Source organism: Pholcus phalangioides, unplaced genomic scaffold (genome assembly GCF_987345545.1).
Source record: "Pholcus phalangioides strain wild (caught in Gottingen) unplaced genomic scaffold, Ppha-v1.0 ptg000003l_1, whole genome shotgun sequence".
In the NCBI taxonomy this organism is placed as follows: Eukaryota; Metazoa; Arthropoda; class Arachnida; order Araneae; family Pholcidae; genus Pholcus; species Pholcus phalangioides.
The window spans coordinates 17460296-17473494 of record NW_028301596.1 but is presented as its reverse complement, the minus strand read 5'-3'; the positions used below and the strand labels follow the sequence as shown (position 1 = coordinate 17473494).

Here is a 13199-nt window from a genome sequence, read left to right as displayed (position 1 = left end):
TTCAATAACAAAAACTAATTGAACGAAATCAATCTTATCCGCAATATTTCAACTTTAAACGTTTGCTGGATCACATTTTTCAATAAAAATTCTATTTCAAAAGCAGGGATTTCTAAGGAAAAACCGCAGTATAGTGCTTAGATCGAATCCCTTTTTACCATGGAAACATAACAGCTGCTCAGAATATGGGGGGAAAAAGATTTATTTCGAGATTGGATTTTAAAACCCCCAAGTAGGAAGAAAATAAATTTCCAGAATGTTGAAAAATGAGAATAATCTTTGAAAAAGAAAGCATAAAGTTTTCACAATTCGATGAACAAAAGAGGGATAATTGAGCATTGGCCGTTACAGGGACTTGAAGAAAAACTTTTTAGAACCAGACAATTAAAGAAGGATTACTTTCTATTCAAGCAATTTCAAAATATCCAATTTCTCCTCTCCATTCTTTAAAGTTAATTGAAAGCACGTGATTTTGACGATGAGTTTATATATACTCTTTGGTTCTGGGCATAAAAGTATGGAAAGAGGATCTTCACGACACTTTTAAAGAAAAGAAAGTTCGTCGTGGAAACTTTTTAAGAAAGAGATCTATGGACTTTAATTAGTCGTTAATATTTACTGAGTTCGTCAATTTTAAAAGAGACAAGATTTATTTTTTTTCCCCATTTTCAAAGTCCGAAGATAATTGAAAATTTCATTTCTTTACGTATAGAGAGATATCCAGAGATACTTCAGTAAAATTCTTTAGTTTCCAAGATATTGTTATCTCTTTTATCCTCGTACATTGTCTTCAATGTATGACGATGTGTTTAGAGTGTCTAATAATATGGCTATTGACACTGCTCGTAGTGACTGTAATTAAAATTTGCTTACAGAGTGGGATACTCGGAATAACAAATATTTACGCACGGGTCCCATTAGCTATTCTCGACCAGCTAGTTCCAATCTAGTGATATGTGTGTATGCCCTGTACTGATCGATATAATGCTCGATGGAAAAACACCGACAACATATACGGGGGGGACTGAGAATCTCTCTGGGGGGAAAAAATGGATATTTATTAGCGAGGGAAGGAAAGGTCGTAAAATTTACGAGTTTACGACTTTACGAAATATTAAAAAAAAGTTTATTAGTACAGAGGATGTCTCTGGTATTTTATGAGTGTCGTCTCTGGAGTAAAAGATATTCAAGACTTTCGGTAATTTTCTTTTAATGAAAATACGATTGGTAGTAATTTTTCGTTTTTATTACAAGAACGGGTGGAGTGTGTATTAATTGATCAAATAGTCGATATGATTTTGAAGCTTTTCTTTGGAAAAATTCGTGCATGATTCAATATTTCACTACATCATGGTTGTGGAGTGTCTTCGAGGACTGGATCATTTTTTTTTTTGCCGTCAATTATTATTCGTTTAAAGTTTCTGGTAGAATTCTGATGACGTACTTAAATGGTAATTGAATAGTTCGTCGTCCTAACATGATGTACAGGACGGTTGTGATTTAAGTCATAATTTAATGGTGACAGCATATCAATATCTCAAGTGTATGCGAATAAAAAAAATAAGTTATTTAAGTTATTTATATTTTACTATGAGTCCCGCGTGCGATATGCTCAAAATAATTTAATTTTTCTTCCACCATATGAGACATATCAGAAAAACTGAAGAATTTCTCTGAAGGCACGAAGCAGGGCCATGTTGAGCCTTTGGCATAGCCAAGAGGCCTCAAATGCATACGCACGCATAGGGGACCTTCGTTATGATGAAATTCGGTACTAGCATTTCTGAGAGCATGTAAATGGGTGGGAAAATACATCAGTTTAGGTAGGGTTCCAGAGCATCACTCATTGTCAGGAGACCTATGGTGTTGTCCTAGAACGAATTGATTCCCAGGAAATTGCCATTGCATGTAATTTTATACCTCAAAGAGATCTAGTCACAACGGTCTACTTAACCGCACCGAATCTGATGGATAAAATGTACGACAGAACTCGAAACCGGATAGCCTTTCCTATAAATTGTCATACAACCCTTATTAAACGCTTTCTAGCGGAGAAAATTTGAATTTCTACATTTACCCCCCCCCCCCAATCACACCGCTTTAAGACGAAATGTTGAAAATTTGATGTAATGGGTCACTTTTGTATAACTATCTTATATATATATATATATACTTTATATAAAAAAATTTCTTCTCTTATATAACTTTATATAAGATCTTATATAATTTTATATAAGAGAAGAAATTTTTTTTGGAAATTATTTGAAGATATCTAAAGATGGAGCGGCTGAAACTATTCTTAAGAGTGACGTTTCATGGTATACTTATAATAGACTAGGTTTTTTTTTTCTTCTGATTTTAAGTCTCCCGGAAATGATAGATGAGACTTTTTCTATCTATTCTGTGAGAAGTTTTCACGCTACTTACATGAATTGATTTCTTTCCACTATGTCAGTAGATGATGAATAACTATTCATTCAGTATTTGCATACGGGTTAAAAAAAACCAACACATTCTTTGTATGTAATATAAATACAAGATGAAGCTATTTCTTCTGAAAAAAGGTGATTGCCATTTTTTTTCTTTGTTTTCATGATAAAATAAATCAAATAAGTAAATGAAAAACAATAAAGTTGCAATGAAACGTCACTTTAAGCAAGATAACACATACAAGATATGCTGGAATGGGCCGACGGTTTTTGAAGAGTAATATCAAGAAACACCTGATGTTAAGAAAGTATTTCTGACATTAGATTTGTGGAATAGGTTAAAGAATTTATTTCAAGGATGAAAAATCTTTCAAACAGATGACATTGCAGTCTTTTCCATATTTTTGAACGATTTCGTGGTCATATTTATAAAATTTTATATGCGAATTCATTTTGAAGTCTCGTCAACAAAAATATAGTGATTGCGGTTGCATGCACTCATATGTATTTATGAGTTTTACAAGTATCACACGCAAGGTACATGATTTTGGGTACTACATAATTACGACATGATTTGAAGAATGATATAAAGTCTATTTACTGTATATGTGTTTTGTGGCCGAACGTAAATTATTTCTCCTATTTACGAATTTTTTGCCGGTCTTTAAGTTATTTCTCATTTTTATGCATTTTTTTTTGCCAGTTATCAAAATGTATTTATTTTATTTATGCATTTTTGCTGGTCAGTAAATTATTCCGCCTATTAATTGTCCGAAAATGTAATCCCTTATTTATGCATTTTCTTACCAGTTTAAAAATTATTTCTTTTATTTGTATTTTGCTGGTCCGTAAACTTTATTTCTCCTATTTATTTATTGTGAAGGTTTGCAAATTATTTCTCCTGATTATGTAGTTTTTGCCACTTCGCAAATTATTTCTACGTTTTTACATTACGTTTTTTTTTTTTTTGCCGGTGCCCAAACTATTTCTCAAATTTATTTATTTTTTCAGGGTCCACAAATAATTTTTCCTATTTCCCATTTTTAGTGGTCTTCGAATTATTTTTCCTATTTATTTACTTTCCGTCGGTCCGCAAACCCTTTCTCTCATTTCCAACGGCATAATTGCAAAAAAGGCTGAAGAACACATTGCGCTATACGGTCATTAAAATCGAACTCGAATATTTTCGAATGAAATGTTCTCCCTGGAATTCAGCAACCAAGTAGATATTTTCCAGAAATTTTGAGTAGTAAAAATTTCTGAACGAATTCAGTTTCCATAGTTTTACAGTGAAATAAAAATAGAATTTCTAAAGAGAGCACCAAAAAATAAAATAAATTTAATCAACCACAGCTGCTTCACACAAGCTGTGGTTGCTTCTTTGTTGATGAAGAAGCAATCTCCACGAACAACGACATATTAGAGGGCGAATGGGTGGTCGTGGATGAGGTAGAGGGGGATAGTGATATTGGTTTAATCATCGGCGATTCTATGGTTAGGGAACTTGGGAACCGAGTGTGTAGGGATTTTCGGGGTTTCGAGCGCTGTTGTCTTCCTGGGGGGAAGATTGGCAATGTTCGAGACGTTTTTCATCGCCGAAAGTTGCCCTTGCGGGTGATTCTGTGGGTGGGAACAAATCAGGTAGGAGCGAATATTAGTGAGTCTCTGTCAGAATACCGGGATTTACTATTATCCGCTAGGGAGGGGGGTTCAGATGTGGCAGTGATTCCAGTGCTGCCAAGGGGTAGTAGGGGATATAGGAGTAGGATCCACCAATTCAATATAGGCCTGAAGGACATTTGCTCCTCACTTGGGGTCACGTTCTTGGAGCTTCCCGCATTTACCGATAGGTGGCTTCGTTCGGATGGGATCCATCTAAATAAGAGAGGGGTCTGGGAGGTTTACGATAGTCTTAGGTCAGGTTTTTTTACTCCCAGACCACGTAGTCGGGAATGCGGGTTAGTTAATGATAATCACAACAGTACTGACGGAAAATTACCCACCTCTGACTTGGATGGCTTCTCGATTGACACTAAATCACCGGGCAAATTAAAATGTGTGTTAATAAATGCCAGGAGCTTGGGTAATAAGAAAGATTTTTTAGAAACTATGATAGTTGTGGAGGGCTTGGATCTTATAGCCATTACAGAATCTTGGGCAAAAGATGGGGATGAATCTTTCTTACACATCTCAGGATACGATACTTTTTTGAGAAATAGATCTGATAGGAAAGGGGGTGGAGTGTTGATATACGTGAAATCCTGTTTGAAGGCTAGAGAGTGTAACGTGCAGAGAAGTGATATTGAAACCATATGGGTTGAACTTGAGAGCAAAAGACGTCATAAGCTTATTGTTGGGGTTTGTTACAATCCACCGAATAGGGATCAAAACTACATTGCCAAAATGCATGATGAAATTTCCTACATGTGTAAGCGAAAGAGGGTTCTCATACTAGGGGATTTCAATTACCCGGGTATTGATTGGGAGAACCTTTCATCTGGAAATCAGTATGAAAGAGACTTTCTTAAGTTGGTGCTCGAAAATTTTTTGTATCAGCATGTATCAGAAGCCACTAGGGGTACTGCTATTTTGGATTTAGTTCTTAGTAGTTCTGAGGATCTAGTTGAACATGTTTCGGTGGGGGAAGAGTTTTCTTCCAGTGATCATCGTATCGTCAGATTTCACTGTAACTTTTCCTCGGGTAAGGTTGATAACAAAAGACTGGTTCCTTGTTTTCGGAGAACTAACTTTGATGTTTTGAGAAGAAGATTAGCGGAAGTTTTCAAAGACCGGTTGGAATCAGTAGGGGTGGTAAGTCAATGGGAAGAATTTAGTACGAAGCTGTCCCCTGTTTTGCACGACGTTATACCCTTTGTTCGAAAAAAGCGTGTTTGTACATCACACCCTCTATGGTTCACGGATAGCGTGCGGAACCTTTATCTTGAAAAGAAAAGAGCATTCAAAGAGTATAAAAGTGGACGTGGTGACCTATCATTGTTTACTGATAAAAGAAGACTGTTGAAGAAAGCGATAAGGGATAGTAAAAAGGAAGTTGAATCTAGGTTGGCAGATAACATTGGCTCTGACCCAAAATAATTTTTTCGATACGTCAATAATGGATGTAAGGGGACAGTTGGCCCCCTCTCGATAGGAGGCTCTAAGGTAGAGAGCAATGTAGGCATGTGTAGTGCTTTCAATGACTTTTTCGCGTCGGTTTTTAATGGAGATAATGATATTCGATATACGGGTGTTGCATGGGGTAATAAAACCCTCAACGATATTCAAGTAGAAGACGTGGAGGTCCTAAATCTTCTAAGAAATGTATGTGCAAGCAAAGCACCAGGACCAGATGATATCTATCCCAGGGTTCTCAGGGAAGGTGCTAATGAATTGTTGGGGCCAGTCGCACAGATATTCAGGAGTAGTGTTGCTGAGGGTATCGTCCCGAGAGATCGGAAACTGGCTAACGTTGTTCCGATATTTAAGAAGGGTAGTAGAGAAGTGGTGGTTTTTTTTTTTTTTTTTTTTTTTTTTGTATTTGTACAGATGCCTCGGGACCATGTGCAATAAACACGATGCAAATCGTCCTGAAGCAAACTAAGAATTTCAACTTAACGATCGAATAAACACCGAGATCGTCCCAAAAAAATGATGAAACTTTGTTTTTGTCCTCTTTTTCTCCATCAATAACTCATGGATTACTTCTTCACTCACGGATAATAGACAAAAAGGGAGAGAGAAACGTGATATTTTCTTAGGCTATTTGTGCCGTTGGTGAGTACGTATACACAGTGGTGCGTAAGTCTGTTTGCTTTTTGTATTTTTTTTCTTGCCACTTTCATCCACTCATCATCATCCATGAAGCAACTACAACAAACGTATGCATCATCTTGTCACGCGAAAGTGTTTGTCTAGGAGCACAAAAAATAGTATTCGGGATGACCTAGTCTATTGACAACCTCAAGAAAATCCTCCCATTCATAGAAAGATGTGTATAGTAAGTGTATAGTAAGATAGAGAGATAGAGTGAGTGAATGTGAGAGTAAACCCTTCTCTCCTTATATTTTTCCTATACCTTATGTTCCTTTTCTTATTTTTCGTTACCTAAACATCAATTGGGGCATCATCTTGTGTAAAGAACTTTCTTGAAGAAACTCACGGAAGTTCATAGTTTCGACGGGGAGCTCAAAGAAACCATTTCTTCAAGTCTGCTAGAGCAGCATACAATTTGTGTATTCTTAGACCATATTGCTCTTTTCAACCGTATATCAATCACATTTGTTATTCTATAGGCGGATGCTTTCTTTCATATTCGCTTTCTTATTGGTGATTTTTCCTTTTATTTGCATACTTGCAGTCATTCTTTTGTATCCATGTGTGAATGTGCCTCATATATCCTTTATATACAAAAAGTTATCGAATTGGAGGTTTAGGCAAAAAAATCCAACTACCGTATTACCCCCCCCCCCCCACCAATGTCGGGAAAAAGACTGACATGCTAGGAATACCTGGTTTTTTTCTGTATACTGGGAAATTCTCAAACAATCTTTGTTGTAAAAATCCATTGAATTGGCTGTATACCTACTGTGATTCTTATAAAACCTCGCTATTCCTTACTTGTCGGGAATGGGCCAGACCCCAACATTCAGAAAACTGGTGTCCCTCGAATTTTACAACACGCCGGCTAATGGGAATACGGTACTCACTAACAGACCTCTATGTTGAACCCTCCAGTACTAACAAATATTTTGGCGCATTTGAGCAGTGATTTCCAACCTACCGCATAGCGGCGGTTGTTCGGAAATCACTGCTCAACAGTTTGAACCAACCACGGTTGTGCGATCGTGTGAGCATCGTGCTGAACTCTCATCGTGAAGATCCAGTTTTCTAACCTCGTCGTTGGAGGAGCAGTGGTGGTGAAGTCTCTCCGCAGAGGGCGGGAGACATTTAACATGATACATAAAATGAAAATTCAAGCATTTGCTTTTCATTTTAAAATATGAAGAACAAGACATGTGACAGCACCAGAGCAGAACATGAAACAAGCACAAATATGATAACATGAATACGTTACGGGTCATACATGCACTGAGAACACGCATTCCGGTATGTACCGATTCTATAGAAATTCCATAGAGGGAGCTGTATGAGATGCATGTACGGTTTAAGTAGTATAATAGTGACTTGCCACACTTTTCCATGTGCTTCATATGCGGTGAAGGCTTGCGCAACCACAGAAATTTGTGTGCACTTTGAAGTGAGTAGAACGTTTGAGACTCCTATATATATGCGCATCTGTTGAAACAGGTTGGAGGCTTGCGTATGCCTCGAAATGCCTGGAGGGTTTGCGCGTGATACTCGAAATGATATCGGAATGTACCATGTATGAATTTTGTACGTATCTCTCCAAATTCACAAGCAAACAACTCGTCACCGTCGGTCACGATGCCCGCAAGACAGCACATTTAACAAAATGATTGATTCCACTTGCATGTATTTACACGCTTCAAACACGCGTCTTGGGTAATGGAAGCGTACCAGCTGCGACGACATAATTATTATGACGGCAACGAACTATACGTTGTCGCTATTAAAGCACACACCTTAACAGCAATGAATATACGACGTATAATTTAATGTCACAATTATGTGCCACTTGTACAATATAATGACGTGTTTACTAATTGCTTACAAGCATACCGTGTCAATCGTTGCTCCAACGTTTTGAATCAAGCATTGGACTCTCATCCCTCAAGTCAATTCAAATATAGTCGAATCCACTTATAACGATTTTGTTGTGCTATACACAAAGGGAGCTCTATATATATATATACCCAGTCCTGGTAAGATTGGAATTGTGTATTCTCGGGAGATTTTCAGGTAGGAAAGTTTCGATACAAATAACACGATATACTTAGGCTGAGCGCATTTCCTATTTTTAAATACGAAAAATAAGGATCTATACGAGCCATCACCACCTACCACCAAAAGAAATTGTCAAAGGTAACCGAAATTGCCATTTACAGCCAAAAGAAATTGTCAGAGATATGTATATAAATGTGAAACATCGCTAGAATTGCTGAAAAAAATCACAAATGGCGGATAATTACTGCAAGTCGCAATGGATTAAAATTAGAGAAAAATACGAATATGTGTGACAAATATGGGAAGTGGATATACAAATTTATATTTGACTGTAATTATTTATAGTAACTAGTGATAATCATCTAACATTATTTATAAATTGTAAAAATAATCTTAATCTTGATTTCAGTAACGATGAAAAATTCAAGTAAGCTTCGTTGAAAATACTGGAAAAAACGGGACGTTTTATATATGGGGAAAAAGGGTAGGGGAACAAAAAAAACGCACACACAGTAAGAGATTAACAAACTAAAACAGTAAGAGGAGAAAACCTGCAAAATACCGATCACGTGGCCACCCTATATATGTCAGATTCTGGCCCACGAGCGGCAGAAATATCTATATTTATCCCGCGGACCGAAAAGTTTGTGCCTTTCAAAGTAGCGTATTTACGATCTCATCCGCAAAAATATAGTCACCCTTATAACTGAGTTCTAACAACTTTTTATAAAGAAAATTGGTTGCATCTAATTATATTTTCTACAGTATTGAAAACGTCAACCTCGGAAAAACGCCAAAATTCGTGGGATTTTCAGTTTCGTTATAACCTAGTTTGACTGCATAATGTCCAAAGGCCTTCGGTTTAGTAATCACATCATTTGTAAAAACCAATCCAAGAAAATAATTTCAGTTCAATTTCTTTTCATTGTTACTCATTTATTATTACACAATTGTTTATTGTTACAATTTAATTTCACTACCAATAGGCATATTATTGGAATTCGCTAATGGATATATATATATCAACAATTTCCTATATTTCCACCAATTTTATTCTATATAATACACTAGTATTTACCCTCTATTATTCACCCCATAAAAAAAAGTATTGATTTTTTTACAAAAAAACGGATGTAAATTTGTGATGTTAACAAATTTTTAATTGGACACAATGATTTAATTAACTAGGAGGGGTTTTTTAATTAGCTGAAATGGCTAGTTTAAGGGCAAAATAACCGTTTTTTCTACATTTTACTGTTGTCTATAAACAGAAAATCTAACTTAGTCAAGTTAAATTGATGCTATCTTGAATTTTATTTCCAGTTCCCCCATTTTGTGCGATTTTATGCGTCTCCAAACGCATAAAATTTCAGAAGCTCTCAAAAAATGACACCGACAAGGAATCATGATCGTTCTAGATAAAAAAAAAAAAGGTTTGGACTTTATAGCCTTATTTTGAAATGCAATGACACTAAAAGATGTACTTTCCAAAATACCAAGAAAATTTGGATATAAAATTGGTATTATATATATATATATATATTTACAATGAATTTGCCATGTGTTATCAAATATACACGGGATCTTACTGTGAAGATTATAACCACATTCTAAACTCAACATATGTACTTTCCACATTATAAACATTAATTTCTTTTTTTTTTTCATTTTTACGCGAGCCATATCTTAGTTTCAATTTACCGTTTAAAGTCATTCGCATATTGTTTCGACTGAGATCTAATTTTTCCTTTCTCAGTTACGATGGTGAAATTATATTTTGTTATAATTGCGAACACACATCTCAACGCTTTGTATTTCTGGACTTGATGGCAATATTATACATATCATACTTGTATTTCATGGTTCCCTTTTCCATGTTCACCATAACAGATATATTTTTGCCACACTGTGAATTTATTAATTGCGAGGAATAGAAACTTAAAATTGGATATACACAATTTTCCTCAACAAATTCTGTTTACTCTTATTTGTTGAGTTGATATGTGAATTAATTCACCCCCCTCCCACTTTTTTCACTTTATTTTATTTCTTGAAACGTCTTTTACGTCTTTTACGTCCCTAGTTATACTGCTATAATTTCTTTTTGTGATTATGATGTATTTTTGTGTAATCATGGTGTTGCCAATCTTTCTAACGGACCAATGGTCTATATGCAATTAAAAAATTATTGTATTTTATACAGTATATATTATAATGTACTAGGGACAGCCTAGAGGGTGTGATATATTTACTATTTTTTATCTCTCTCTCGCTCTCTTTTCGTTATATTGAAATCATGCAAATCTTAAACATCGGTTTGTTAATGAATATAAGAAAAATTGATTCAAACTATGTCATGGAAAACTATTTCTGATTTTTTGCGGTTTGTTTTTTAACTAAAATTCGAATATGTAAGTAGGTTTGAAAGATAAAAATTTACATTCATTTACATATTTAAAGAAAATACAATCGAAATTGTAATTCGTGGAGTGAAGAATATACTTTGAGAATCAGAAGAGAAAACAACGACTAATCATGCATCTCATTAATCATTGATTGCTCGGATAAAAAATTCAGATTTCTTGGTTTTCATTTCCTGGAAGAAACGAAATCTCGATGAAAAATTCAACAGAGTTTTTGGTTTTTAGTAACCCTTTTTTGTTTTAGTGAGGAAAATTACGTTCTAAGTATCTTAGCACAAGTAGCGGTAGTATACTACACATTAGAAGTTCCTAATTCAGTTATACTGTAAATGTGTTTTACGTGCTTGAACTTAAACCACCACATAATGTTTCCTACAGAATCTGATTAAACATAAAAACCTAATGCATGACATTTGTGTGAAATGGTTGGAACACCAATATAAGAAGGTTTTAACAACTGGCTGTTGCGAAGATATATTTCGGAAAGAGAGAAAATTCAACTGCCCCTGCGGGGAATCGAACCCACGTCCTTTCACTTTCCGGGTGAACGCCCTAGACCACTAGACTACAGAGGCACAGAATCTCTCAATCTTTCCTTGGAGCTCGTGTACACTGAAAGGGACCGTACATGGACGGCCGGACCAGACTCAGGCCAAGCTCACTGGCTGCTGACGCTGCCACCAGATGGCGACTTATACAAGGATGACGTCACTCTCCGCTATAGTTGAATTTGAGAGAATTAGAGTTGAATTTTCTCTCTTTCCGAAATATATCTTCGCAACAGCCAGTTGTTAAAACCTTCGTATGGTAGCGGAGAGTGACGTCATCCTTGTACCAATATAAGAAACTAAAATGTTTATTTTTTGATACTGTTGTATTTTTTGAATTCAACTCTACATTACTGTTTACAGAAAACGAGAAATTTACTTGCGGCGGTTTTTACCCATAATGCGATTTAGTACTAACGAGACCACCAACAAAAAAAAAAGACATCTGCGGGCTCGTACAGTTCAATATACTAAATTTATTCACAAGAGAATAGAAATTTGCATTGTTGGAGAAAATCCTGCCTACAAAACCACATAGTCCGCATGGGCGACATCGCAAGTACCTCTTCGTTCGGACAACTCTCGAACACTACTCGCCACCCACATTCACGGAGACGGTCGGTCTTGACCGTTACACACACCTCCTCAGGTTTCATAATAGCGTCTCCGTATGAAACCAGGAACGATTCGGTGTACAATACGTTACATAAAAAATAAGCAATCTGACGAACACATTTCAATAATAGAAGGAAATAACATGAAAAATAAAAAAAAAATCACACACATTCAAAAAAAAAAAAAACCCCCATTCTTCACGAGAACGATAACTTGTGGGTAGATCACTCGACGACTTTTTCGGAGGACGTCCTCCCCGACGCATATGCATCATCGGTGTTCCTGTAATGTTGTTACAAGGTCGAAGTGCGGATGTATGGATAAACTCCAAGCGGGATACTTGAGGTTGGGATGGCTTGCCCACCTCGTATGTACTCTGGGGCATCTCAGCCTTTTGGAGCTTCTGCGATGAGCGTCTAGAGTTTTCGTCTTGTGGAACTCTGCGTGCTTCTGGAAGACGGATTCGTCCTCGAAGGTTGTGTCGATGTACCGACAGACGATCTCCTGGTAGCGAATCGGCTGCCGCGACTCTGGTGATGTCATTCCATCATGTGGGTATTGCTCGTTCATGTGGGTATTAACGTGCTTAATCATCTTCAATTTTCGATCAAATGTGGACTGGCAGATTCCGCAAGAGTAGGCAGCCTGTGAGTGACTGGCGGACATGACCTTGTCGCTGGTTGAAGCTAGTGACTTTGTGGATATGGAATTGCTCCTTGAGTGTTGCTCGTCAACGTTTCTCTGAAACTGACTCTTATGGGCGAAAACGACGTGGCAGATGTGGCATCTGAATGAGTTTCTGGCGTCGAGCGAAGGGTTCGCTGCGACCCTTTGTCTTGCTGCCTACTGACCGGTGTCGTGTTTAAGCATTAAGAGCGCCGGAAGTGTAAGTATGCCGTCTGTGTGCGTGTCTAGTGGTTATGTCTGATTTTTCAGTGCTGTCATCTATATTTCAAAAGCGGAGTGAGTGAAATGTAATGACTGAATATTTTGTTCCGTTTGTGGGCCTGTAGCTCTCTGAGGCGAGACTTTTAACGGAAAGATCGGCTAGCATTCGCTTCTCGAATTTGGGAACCACATTAAACCAACTTCAGCCGACCATTACTGTGACGACGGTTGGGTTCGTACCCGGGACTTCGTGATGCGAGTCAGTCACTATGACCCCTCGACCACCACAGCGGCAACCTAATAGGTTATTATGTATAATAACCGATTTATCCTATTTACCGTAACATATACAAGATGCCCTATAAGTGCGCATCTTTAGCTTTATCTCATCAACCGTCTGTCGTAGAGGTATAATTTACAATTTAAAAAAA

General features: G+C 36.8%; 1 protein-coding gene and 1 non-coding gene across 2 annotated transcripts in view; both read right to left on the bottom strand.

Annotated features, from left to right (window-relative positions):
* LOC149088189 (QRFP-like peptide receptor) overlaps positions 1–13199 on the bottom strand; it is a 102021-nt gene that overhangs the window by 44798 nt on the left and 44024 nt on the right. The gene's annotated exons all lie outside the window — the stretch shown is intronic.
* TRNAS-GGA (transfer RNA serine (anticodon GGA)) lies at positions 11219–11292 on the bottom strand. The gene has a single exon. It is a non-coding gene; the product is annotated as a tRNA-Ser (tRNA).